The sequence below is a fragment of the Dendropsophus ebraccatus genome, chromosome 3, assembly GCF_027789765.1.
Source record: "Dendropsophus ebraccatus isolate aDenEbr1 chromosome 3, aDenEbr1.pat, whole genome shotgun sequence".
Taxonomy (NCBI): Eukaryota; Metazoa; Chordata; class Amphibia; order Anura; family Hylidae; genus Dendropsophus; species Dendropsophus ebraccatus.
In genome coordinates this window covers 1,487,008-1,499,356 of record NC_091456.1, presented here as the reverse complement: position 1 = coordinate 1,499,356, position 12,349 = coordinate 1,487,008, and the positions used below count along the sequence as shown (strand labels likewise).

The window sequence follows — 12,349 nt, the reverse complement described above, 5'->3', positions numbered from 1 at the left end:
TCTGTTTGGTTTTGACCCTGCCAGCTGACTATCCTCCATTGTGTTTTGTGTATTCACCTACGCAGTGTAGGGACCGACTCCGTGGTTGTCCGCGACCGTTTAGGGTTGACTGAGGCAAGTAGGCAGGTGACAGTGGGTGGGTTCAGATCTAGGGCCACTGTCTCTTGTCTTGTCTACGCCTGCCAGTCCTGACAGGCAGGCTCCTCTCTCCCTATGTAATACCTGGCGGGCAGGCTCCTCTCTCCCTATGTAATACCTGGCGGGCAGGCTCCTCTCTCCCTATGTAATACCTGGCGGGCAGGCTCCTCTCTTCCTATGTAATACCTGGCAGGCTCCTCTCTCCCTATGTAATATCTGGCGGGCAGGCTCCTCTCTCCCTATGTAATCCCTGGCGGGCAGGCTCCTCTCTCACTATGTAATACCTGGCGGGCAGGCTCCTCTCTCCCTATGTAATACCTGGTGGGCAGGCTCCTCTCTCCCTATGTAATACCTGGCAGGCAGGCTCCTCTCTCCCTATGTAATACCTGGCGGGCAGGCTCCTCTCTCCCTATGTAATACCTGGCGGGCAGGCTCCTCTCTCCCTATGTAATACCGGGCGGGCAGGCTCCTCTCTCCCTATGTAATACCTGGTGGGCAGGCTCCTCTCTCCCTATGTAATACCTGGCGGGCAGGCTCCTCTCTCCCTATGTAATACCTGGCGGGCAGGCTCCTCTCTCCCTATGTAATACCTGGCAGGCTCCTCTCTCCCTATGTAATACCTGGCGGGCAGGCTCCTCTCTCCCTATGTAATACCGGGCGGGCAGGCTCCTCTCTCCCTATGTAATACCGGGCGGGCAGGCTCCTCTCTCCCAATGTAATACCTGGCGGGCAGGCTCCTCTCTCCCTATGTAAGCCCTGGTGGGCAGGCTCCTCTCTCCCTATGTAATACCTGGCGGGCAGGCTCCTCTCTCCCTATGTAATACCTGGCGGGCAGGCTCCTCTCTCCCTATGTAATACCTGGCGGGCAGGCTCCTCTCTCCCTATGTAACCCCTGGGGGGCAGGCTCCTCTCTCCCTATGTAATACCTGGCGGGCAGGCTTCTCTCTCCCTATGTAATACCTGGCGGGCAGGCTCCTCTCTCCCTATGTAATACCTGGCGGGCAGGCTCCTCTCTCCCTATGTAATACCGGGCGGGCAGGCTCCTCTCTCCCTATGTAATACCGGGCGGGCAGGCTCCTCTCTCCCTATGTAATACCTGGTGGGCAGGCTCCTCTCTCCCTATGTAATACCTGGCGGGCAGGCTCCTCTCTCCCTATGTAATACCTGGCGGGCAGGCTCCTCTCTCCCTATGTAATACCTGGTGGGCAGGCTCCTCTCTCCCTATGTAATACCTGGCGGGCAGGCTCCTCTCTCCCTATGTAAGCCCTGGCGGGCAGGCTCCTCTCTCCCAATGTAATCCCTGGCGGGCAGGCTCCTCTCTCCCTATGTAATACCTGGCGGGCAGGCTCCTCTCTCCCTATGTAATACCTGGCGGGCAGGCTCCTCCCTCTCCCTATGTAATACCTGGCGGGCAGGCTCCTCTCTCCCTATGTAATATCTGGTGGGCAGGCTCCTCTCTCCCTATGTAATCCCTGGCGGGCAGGCTCCTCTCTCCCTATGTAATACCTGGGGGGCAGGCTCCTCTCTCCCTATGTAATCCCTGGCGGGCAGGGTCCTCTCTCCCTATGTAATACCTAGCGGGCAGGCTCCTCTCTCCCTATGTAATACCTGGCGGGCAGGCTCCTCTCTCTATGTAATCCCTGACGGGCAGGCTCCTCTCTCCCTATGTAATACCTGGGGGGCAGGCTCCTCTCTCCCTATGTAATACCTGGTGGGCAGGCTCCTCTCTCTATGTAATCCCTGACGGGCAGGCTCCTCTCTCCCTATGTAACCCCTGGCGGGCAGGCTCCTCTCTCCCTATGTAATCCCTGGCGGGCAGGCTCCTCTCTCTATGTAATCCCTGACGGGCAGGCTCCTCTCTTCCTATGTAATACCTGGCAGGCTCCTCTCTCCCTATGTAACCCCTGGCGGGCAGGCTCCTCTCTCCCTATGTAATACCGGGCGGGCAGGCTCCTCTCTCCCTATGTAATACCGGGCGGGCAGGCTCCTCTCTCCCAATGTAATACCTGGCGGGCAGGCTCCTCTCTCCCTATGTAAGCCCTGGTGGGCAGGCTCCTCTCTCCCTATGTAATACCTGGCGGGCAGGCTCCTCTCTCCCTATGTAATACCTGGCGGGCAGGCTCCTCTCTCCCTATGTAATACCTGGCGGGCAGGCTCCTCTCTCCCTATGTAATCCCTGGAGGGCAGGCTCCTCTCTCCCTATGTAATACCTGGCGGGCAGGCTCCTCTCTCCCTATGTAATACCTGGCGGGCAGGCTCCTCTCTCCCTATGTAACCCCTGGCGGGCAGGCTCCTCTCTCCCTATGTAATACCTGGCTGGCAGGCTCCTCTCTCCCTATGTAATACCTGGCGGGCAGGCTCCTCTCTCCCTATGTAAGCCCTGGGGGGCAGGCTCCTCTCTCCCTATGTAATACCTGGCGGGCAGGCTTCTCTCTCCCTATGTAATACCTGGCGGGCAGGCTCCTCTCTCCCTATGTAACCCCTGGCGGGCAGGCTCCTCTCTCCCTATGTAATACCTGGCGGGCAGGCTCCTCTCTCCCTATGTAATACCTGGCGGGCAGGCTCCTCTCTCCCTATGTAATACCTGGCGGGCAGGCTCCTCTCTCCCTATGTAATACCTGGCGGGCAGGCTCCTCTCTCCCTATGTAATACCTGGCGGGCAGGCTCCTCTCTCCCTATGTAATACCTGGCGGGCAGGCTCCTCTCTCTCTATGTAATACCTGGCGGGCAGGCTCCTCTCTCCCTATGTAATACCTGGCGGGCAGGCTCCTCTCTCCCTATGTAATACCTGGCGGGCAGGCTCCTCTCTCCCTATGTAACCCCTGGCGGGCAGGCTCCTCTCTCCCTATGTAATACCTGGCGGGCAGGCTCCTCTCTCCCTATGTAATACCTGGCGGGCAGGCTCCTCTCTCCCTATGTAATACCTGGCGGGCAGGCTCCTCTCTCCCTATGTAATACCTGGCGGGCAGGCTCCTCTCTCCCTATGTAAGGCCTGGCGGGCAGGCTCCTCTCTCCCTATGTAATACCTGGCGGGCAGGCTCCTCTCTCCCTATGTAATACCTAGCGGGCAGGCTCCTCTCTTCCTATGTAATACCTGGCGGGCAGGCTCCTCTCTCCCTATGTAATACCTGGCGGGCAGGCTCCTCTCTCCCTATGTAATACCTGGCGGGCAGGCTCCTCTCTCCCTATGTAATCCCTGGCGGGCAGGCTCCTCTCTCCCTATGTAATACCTGGCGGGCAGGCTCCTCTCTCCCTATGTAATACCGGGCGGGCAGGCTACTCCCTCCCTATGTAATACCTGGCAGCAGGCTACTCCCTCCCTATGTAATACCTGGCAGGCAGGCTACTCCCTCCCTATGTAAGGCCTGGCGGGCAGGCTACTCCCTCCCTATGTAAGGCCTCTCTTTATGTACCAGTGTGTTCTTTGCTTTATTCATAGTGTTTTTATTTATTTTATTTTATGTTATATGTTTATATGTATGTAAGGTCTCTGAATCATTAGTGCACGCACTGACAGCGAGTAGGTAAAGGGGGGGGGGGGTTGTTGCAGGGAGCCCAGAGGAGGTAGCGGCGTTCAGGGGCTGGCTGGCAAATTTAAGCCTGGGGGGCAAGCACACAGCACTGGCCCATGAGTAGCCGGTTAGCGGCCCATCCTTCCAGGACAACTCTGGCCCTTACCTACTATTACCCTTCCCAAATCAGTGTGGGGAAATTAGATGCCACAGAATTATAGTATTGGGGCCAGTGCTCCCAGCCATGAACAGCCATTGTGATTGGCTGTGAAGGCCAGCCCCAATACTCCAATCAAGACTTGTGAGTTCCACCGGGCACCTTCAACCCTGCATCAGAGGTATTCTGGGTCATGGAATCACATTAAGACGGCCACGGCTCACCTCCGGACAAGATGTCTCAAGCCCCCGAGTACCTCTTTAAACTTAGAGCCCACTCACATGCTTTGTAGTATGTAATGAGAGCTGTCCCAAGATATATATCTATTGGATTAAAGGGAACCCAGCTCCAGCCAATCCCCCCTCTATAGTGCCCCATATAGCTGCTAATCCTCCCTCTATAGTGCCCCATATAGTAGCCAATCCCCACTCCATAGTGCCCCACATAGCTGCTAATCCCCCCCTCTATAGTGCCCCATATAGCTGCCAATCCCCACTCCATAGTGCCCCATATAGCTGCTAATCCCCCCTCTATAGTGCCCCATATAGTAGCCAATCCCCACTCCATAGTGCCCCATATAGCTGCCAATTCCCTCCTCCATAGTGCCCCATATAGTAGCCAATTCCCTGCTCTATAGTACCGCATATAGTAGCCAATTCCCTCCTCAAGTGTCCCATATAGCAGCCAATTCCCCCCCCACCCCCACATAGCAGCCAATTCCCCCCCACCCCCACATAGCAGCCAATTCCCCCCCCCCCACCCCCACATAGCAGCCAATTCCCCCCCCCACCCCCACATAGCAGCCAATTCCCCCCCCCACCCCCACATAGCAGCCAATTCCCCCCCCCCCCACACCCACATAGCAGCCAATTCCCCCCCCCCCACACCCACATAGCAGCCAATTCCCCCCCCCCACACCCACATAGCAGCCAATTCCCCCCCCCCCCACACCCACATAGCAGCCAATTCCCCCCCCCCCACACCCACATAGCAGCCAATTCCCCCCCCCCCACACCCACATAGCAGCCAATTCCCCCCCCCCCCACACCCACATAGCAGCCAATTCCCCCCCCCCCCACACCCACATAGCAGCCAATTCCCCCCCCCCCCCACACCCACATAGCAGCCAATTCCCCCCCACCCCCACACATAGCAGCCAATTCCCCCCCCCCACCCAGCAGCCAATTCCCCCCCCCCACCCAGCAGCCAATTCCCCCCCCCCACATAGCAGCCAATTCCCCCCCCACACACATAGCAGCCAATTCCCCCCCCACCCCCACATAGCAGCCAATTCCCCCCCCACCCCCACATAGCAGCCAATTCCCCCCCCACCCCCACATAGCAGCCAATTCCCCCCCCACCCCCACATAGCAGCCAATTCCCCCCCCCACATAGCAGCCAATTCCCCCCCCCACCCCCACACATAGCAGCCAATTCCCCCCCCCACCCCCACACATAGCAGCCAATTCCCCCCCCACACACATAGCAGCCAATTCCCCCCCCCACACACATAGCAGCCAATTCCCCCCCCACCCCCACATAGCAGCCAATTCCCCCCCCACCCCCACATAGCAGCCAATTCCCCCCCCACCCCCACATAGCAGCCAATTCCCCCCCCCACATAGCAGCCAATTCCCCCCCCCACCCCCACACATAGCAGCCAATTCCCCCCCCCACCCCCACACATAGCAGCCAATTCCCCCCCCCCCACATAGCAGCCAATTCCCCCCCCCCCCAGCAGCCAATTCCCCCCCCCCCACATAGCAGCCAATTCCCCCCCCCACATGGCAGCCAATTCCCCCCCACCCCCACACATAGCAGCCAATTCCCCCCACCCCCACATAGCAGCCAATTTCCCCCCCCCCCATATAGCAGCCAAGTCCCCCCACTTGCCTCACCTGTCTCTGGCTCCTCTCCAGCGCGCCTTCTCCTCTCTCATCTTCCGGCGCAGGCATCAGGGTGCAGAGACGCTGCCTGTGTTGAGTGTCCCTGCAGATAGAGGCTGCAAGTCACATCCGGCGCAGGCAGCGTCTCTGCACCCTGATGCCTGCGCCGGAAGATGAGAGAGGAGCTGCTGGGGAGCGGGACAGGTGAGTTGCGGTCCTTCCCCCCACCCTCCTAAGAATTAGATGTCAGCGCGGCGGCTGCGCTGCTAACCGGAAGCTGAGGGCCGTCGCCGGACTGAGGGAGCTGCCAAACACTCGGTCCGGCAGTGGCCCTTAACTTCCGGTTAGCAGCGCAGCCGCGACGCTGCTAGTTAATCTAAGGCCGGTCTTTCCCAAGTATATTATAGGGCTGGCCCAGCCCTATAACGTTCTTGGGAAAGACCGGCCTGGGGGGCAAATGCCTCCTTGCCCCCCGGCCCAGCCCACCCCTGGCGGCGTTCCACTCCTATTAGATGAGAGATGTGCAGCGGGCCGTCCTTTTCAGTCTGTTGTTTTTTTAACATGTTGAAAGACGAGGATGAGCTGAGATTGTGCATGTTGGCTGATTCTTGCCTTTAAACTGGAGCTATTACACCAAGCGATTATCGGATGAGTACGGCCGTAATAGGGTCCTTAGCAACTGTTGACAAGTTGTCCGAAGCTGCTTAGGGCTGATGGTGGCAAGTAGGGTGGGACAGTGGCTGGGACAGTGGGTGGGGACAGTGGGTGGGGACTGTGGGTGGGACAGTGGGTGGGGACTGTGGGTGGGGACTGTGGCTGGGACAGTGGGTGGGGACTGTGGGTGGGGACTGTGGCTGGGACAGTGGGTGGGGACTGTGGCTGGGACAGTGGGTGGGGACTGTGGGTGGGGACTGTGGCTGGGACAGTGGGTGGGGACTGTGGGTGGGGACTGTGGGTGGGGACTGTGGCTGGGACAGTGGGTGGGGACTGTGGGTGGGGACTGTGGCTGGGACAGTGGGTGGGGACTGTGGGTGGGGACTGTGGGTGGGGACTGTGGCTGGGACAGTGGGTGGGGACTGTGGGTGGGGACTGTGGCTGGGACAGTGGGTGGGGACTGTGGGTGGGGACTGTGGCTGGGACAGTGGGTGGGGACTGTGGGTGGGGACTGTGGCTGGGACAGTGGGTGGGGACTGTGGGCTGGGACAGTGGGTGGGGACTGTGGGTGGGGACTGTGGCTGGGACAGTGGGTGGGGACTGTGGCTGGGACTGTGGCTGGGACAGTGGGTGGGGACAGTGGGTGGGGACTGTGGGTGGGGACTAGAGCAGGGTCCACTGTTTGTCTCTTCCTCATTCCTTCTTTGAGTGAGTGGTGCCACTGGGTCCTAACGTAGCCATAACTACAGATGAGTGAATTGCTGATCTCAGCTCCACTCCCTGACACTCCTCCCAGGATGCTGGATCCATCTTGTTCCCGGCACCCAGGGTGGAGCAGCACTGTGGGCTCGATGAGCGGAGCGCTGATCAACCAAAGTGCTTCATGGAGATCAGCGATTCACTCATCTCTAGACACAACTGTCACTATAGCAATGTCTTATGTTCAAATTGGCCAAATGATCATAAAGAGAATGGATCTCATATACGGCAGCAGTGATGCACGACCGATTACCATCAAAGAATCTACATCTCCGCTTTTCCTCTGCTGTATTTGGATACAACCAAATCATTAGTATGGAGGGAGAGCAAACGGCGTCTCCTCCCTGACCGGCCCTCATCTCTGCTGGATATTAAGACCCAATGGTCTGTATAGCGAGGTCTACAGCCCTGTACTCTGACCCAGGAAGTCTCCCTCACCTTCCAAATCATAGCAGATCCACTTCAGGCTGGGGCTTACATCAGGGGACAGGACTGTGGAGGTAATCTCTTCATAGCTCCCCAGAAAGAGTGCTGCTAAACTGTGCTCACTCTACACCCTGCTCCCTGCAGTCTCTGTCAGCCCTTGTGTTTCCCATCCTCTCCATTATGGGGACCTGCAGCTCCATCCTGTACCTACAAGCTGCTGCTGCTGTGTTATCAGGGTTATACAGTTACTATACATTATATACCACATGCTGATTGCTATACTGTACAGTAACTTATATATAACATATCCAGCTGTTGTGTTATCAGGGTTATACAGTTACTATACATTATACACCACATGCTGCTATACTGTACAGTAACTTATATATCACATATCCAGCTGCTGCTGTGTTATCTGGGTTATACAGTTACTATACATTATACACCACATGCTGCTATACTATACAGTAACATATATCACATACCCAGCTGCTGTGTTATCAGGGTTATACAGTTACTATACATTATACACCACATGCTGATTGCTATACTGTACAGTAACTTATATATCACATATCCAGCTGCAGTGTTATCAGGGTTATACAGTTACTATACATTATACATCACATGCTGCTATACTGTACAGTAACTTATATATCACATATCCAGCTGCTGTGTTATCAGGGTTATACAGTTACTATACATTATATACCACATGCTGCTATACTGTACAGTAACTTATATATCACATATCCAGCTGCTGCTGTGTTATCAGGGTTATACAGTTACTATACATTATACACCACATGCTGCTATACTGTACAGTAATTTATATATCACATATCCAGCTGCTGCAGTGTTATCAGGGTTATACAGTTACTATACATTATATACCACATGCTGATTGCTATTCTGTACAGTAACTTATATATCACATATCCAGCTGCTGTGTTATCAGGGTTATACTGTTACTATACATTATACACCACATGCTGCTATACTGTACAGTAACATATATATCACATATCCAGCTGCTGCTGTGTTATCAGGGTTATACAGTTACTATACATTATATACCACATGCTGCTATACTGTACAGTAACTTATATATCACATATCCAGCTGCAGTGTTATCAGGGTTATACAGTTACTATACATTATATACCACATGCTGCTATACTGTACCGTAACTTATATATCACATATCCAGCTGCAGTGTTATCAGGGTTATACAGTTACTATACATTATATACTACATGCTGCTATACTGTACAGTAACATATATATCACATATCCAGCTGCTGCTGTGTTATCAGGGTCATACAGTTACTATACATTATACATCACATGCTGCTATACTGTACAGTAATTTATATATCACATATCCAGCTGCTGTGTTATCAGGGTTATACAGTTACTATACATTATACACCACATGCTGCTATACTGTACAGTAACTTATATATCACATATCCAGCTGCTATGTTATCAGGGTTATACAGTTACTATACATTATATACCACATGCTGCTATACTGTACAATAACTTATATATTACATATCCAGCTGCTGTGTTATCAGGGTTATACAGTTACTATACATTATATACCACATGCTGCTATACTGTACAATAACTTATATATTACATATCCAGCTGCTGTGTTATCAGGGTTATACAGTTACTATACATTATACACCACATGCTGATTGCTATACTGTACAGTAACTTATATATCACATATCCAGCTGCTGTGTTATCAGGGTTATACAGTTACTATACATTATACACCACATGCTGCTATACTGTACAGTAACTTATATATCACATATCCAGCTGCTGTGTTATCAGGGTTATACAGTTACTATACATTATACACCACATGCTGATTGCTATACTGTACAGTAACTTATATATCACATATCCAGCTGCTGCTGTGTTATCAGGGTTATACAGTAACTATACATTATACACCACATGCTGATTGCTATACTGTACAGTAACTTGTATATCACATATCCAGCTGCTGCAGTGTTATCAGGGTTATACAGTTACTATACATTATATACCACATGCTGATTGCTATACTGTACAGTAACTTATATATCATATCCAGCTTCTTTGTTATCAGGGTTATACAGTTACTATACATTATATACCACATGCTGCTATACTGTACAGTAACTTATATATCACATATCCAGCTGCTGTGTTATCAGGGTTATACAGTTACTATACATTATACACCACATGCAGCTATACTGTACAGTAACTTATATATCACATATCCAGCTGCTGTGTTATCAGGGTTATACAGTTACTATACATTATACACCACATGCTGCTATACTGTACAGTAATTTATATATCACATATCCAGCTGCTGCAGTGTTATCAGGGTTATACAGTTACTATACATTATATACCACATGCTGATTGCTATACTGTACAGTAACTTATATATCATATCCAGCTTCTGTGTTATCAGGGTTATACAGTTACTATACATTATATACCACATGCTGCTATACTGTACAGTAACTTATATATCACATATCCAGCTGCTGTGTTATCAGGGTTATACAGTTACTATACATTATACACCACATGCTGCTATACTGTACAGTAACTTATATATCACATATCCAGCTGCTGTGTTATCAGGGTTATACAGTTACTATACATTATACACCACATGCTGCTATACTGTACAGTAACTTATATATCACATATCCAGCTGCAGTGTTATCAGGGTTATACAGTTACTATACATTATACACCACATGCAGCTATACTGTACAAAAACTTATATATCACATATCCAGCTGCTGTGTTATCAGGGTTATACAGTTACTATATATTATATACCACATGCTGCTATACTGTACAGTAACTTATATATCACATATCCAGCTGCTGCTGTGTTATCAGGGTTATACAGTTACTATACACTATATACCACATGCTGCTATACTGTACAGTAACTTATATATCACATATCCAGCTGCTGTGTTATCAGGGTTATACAGTTACTATACATTATATACCACATGCTGCTATACTGTACAGTAACTTATATATCACATATCCAGCTGCTGCTGTGTTATGTGTGCTGATTATACAGTTACTATACATTATATACCACATGCTGATTGCTATACTGTACAGTAACTTACATATCACATATCCAGCTGCTGTGTTATCAGAGTTATACAGTTACTAAACATTATACATCACATGCTGCTATACTGTACAGTAACTTATATATCACATATCCAGCTGCTGCAGTGTTATCAGGGTTATACAGTTACTATACATTATACACCACATGCTGCTATACTGTACAGTAACTTATATATCACATATCCAGCTGCTGTGTTATCAGGGTTATACAGTTACTATACGTTATACACCACATGCTACTATACTGTACAGTAACTTATATATCACATATCCAGCTGCTGTGTTATCAGGGTTATACAGTTACTATACATTATACACCACATGCTACTATACTGTACACTTACTTATAATATCACATATCCAGCTGCTTCTCATTGTTTCATCTCTTCTACATGTTATTCAGAATAATAATCAGTATATTTGGGGGGTGGAACCAATTGTCTGCAGATCAGTGATTTCTTATGGGAACATTTGCTTTGGTCCCCGAACAGATTATGCTCCTAATCCAAGGCAATGCTGTATATATAATATAATGTATAAGTCCTGTATAGTATAATAATATAGATGTATAAGTCCTGTATAGTAATAATATAGATGTATAAGTCCTGTATAGTATAATATAGATGTATAATTCCTGTATAGTATAAGAATATAGATGTATAAGTCCTGTATAGTATAATAATATAGATGTATAAGTCCTGTATAGTAATAATATAGATGTATAAGTCCTGTATAGTATAATATAGATGTATAAGTCCTGTATAGTATAAGAATATAGATGTATAAGTCCTGTATAGTAATAATATAGATGTATAAGTCCTGTATAGTAATAATATAGATGTATAAGTCCTGTATAGTAATAATATAGATGTATAAGTCCTGTATAGTATAATATAGATGTATAAGTCCTGTATAGTATAATATAGATGTATAAGTCCTGTATAGTAATAATATAGATGTATAAGTCCTGTATAGTAATAATATAGATGTATAAGTCCTGTATAGTATAATAATATAGATGTATAAGTCCTGTATAGTAATAATATAGATGTATAAGTCCTGTATAGTAATAATATAGATGTATAAGTCCTGTATAGTAATAATATAGATGTATAAGTCCTGTATAGTATAATATAGATGTATAAGTCCTGTATAGTATAATAATATAGATGTATAAGTCCTGTATAGTAATAATATAGATGTATAAGTCCTGTATAGTATAATATAGATGTATAAGTCCTGTATAGTAATAATATAGATGTATAAGTCCTGTATAGTATAATAATATAGATGTATAAGTCCTGTATAGTAATAATATAGATGTATAAGTCCTGTATAGTATAATATAGATGTATAAGTCCTGTATAGTATAATAATATAGATGTATAAGTCCTGTATAGTATAATAATATAGATGTATAAGTCCTGTATAGTATAATAATATAGATGTATAAGTCCTGTATAGTATAATATAGATGTATAAGTCCTGTATAGTGTAATAATATAGATGTATAAGTCCTGTATAGTAATAATATAGATGTATAAGTCCTGTATAGTATAATATAGATGTATAAGTCCTGTATAGTATAAGAATATAGATGTATAAGTCCTGTATAGTATAATATAGATGTATAAGTC

At 48.6% G+C, this 12,349-nt stretch overlaps 1 protein-coding gene across 1 annotated transcript in view; it reads left to right on the top strand.

Annotated features, from left to right (window-relative positions):
* The window catches only part of LOC138785109 (fibrillin-2-like), a 364,563-nt gene that overhangs the window by 29,955 nt on the left and 322,259 nt on the right, over window positions 1-12,349 (top strand). The gene's annotated exons all lie outside the window — the stretch shown is intronic.